The sequence below is a fragment of the Merops nubicus genome, unplaced genomic scaffold (assembly GCF_000691845.1).
Source record: "Merops nubicus isolate BGI_N331 unplaced genomic scaffold, ASM69184v1 scaffold19809, whole genome shotgun sequence".
In the NCBI taxonomy this organism is placed as follows: domain Eukaryota; kingdom Metazoa; phylum Chordata; class Aves; order Coraciiformes; family Meropidae; genus Merops; species Merops nubicus.
This window is the reverse complement of record NW_008631888.1, coordinates 16,347-17,343: the sequence shown is the minus strand read 5'-3', so window position 1 is coordinate 17,343 and position 997 is coordinate 16,347.

Genomic DNA, 997 nt, shown 5'->3' with positions numbered 1-997 from the left:
CACTGTAAGAGAATTAACCAGAATTGCAGCCCGCTCACTGCATTCCATACATTCAGATTTTTTGGAAAATATGCCCATTTGTAAGAGGTCAGACTCACTGCTGCTTTCCAGTTTCATCTGGATTTCGCAGTGGTGCCAATAACCACGAGCAAAACTGTTTCCTCTGTGAGGCAAGTGCCACCTTGGTCCCCTTTTCTTAACGGGGAAGGAAAGCGAGCTGCTGGAACCTACATTTATTTCATTAAGAACTGAATTTTGCCCTCAAAATGAAAAACCTCACAAGCAGCATTTCTTCTACCATGTAGCTGGAACACAATTAACAGCCCCACTACCGGTTCATAACAGTTTTTCAGCATCAGAAAACCACAACCAAAGAGGCAGATACTGCTTATGAAGATTTGTTGGTAGCAGACTTGGAAGAAAAAAAATAAAAATCAAAGCATTTAGTACCAATATTTTCACCCTTTGTCACTAGATTATGGTGTGTGGTTGTTTTTTTTTTTAAATAAAAGGTATTCTCAGTGTGCATTTACAATACTTAGAATTCAGCTTTAAAAATTTAAACTGGTTTACTACCCCTTCTTCCCAGTACTAACAACCTATGGTACAGGCTAACAGATTAGTTTTAAAGGCGACTGAGTATTAGGTACTATAATTAAGACCATTTAAAATATTATTTTTCTTTAAGAAAAGTAAAATCAGACAACTCTAAAGTTGTGCTCTCAAATTAAATAATCATCAACATGCAGCCTTCAGGACTGCAGGCCAGGATATATGCACCTTAAATTACACAGTGATATGAAAAAATGCAAACTATCAGGTATGTCAGTATAACAAGGCAAGGCAGAGTTCCTTTTTGGTTAAAGCTCCCGCTCCTGTTCTTTGAAAGGTTCTCAAACCACCAGGAGCTCCAGTCCTGCCAACACTTCTCTCTCTCTGGGCAGCAGAGCCAGAGCTGCTGTCACACCCCAGGAGGGTGCCAGTGGCTTTGGTGGCC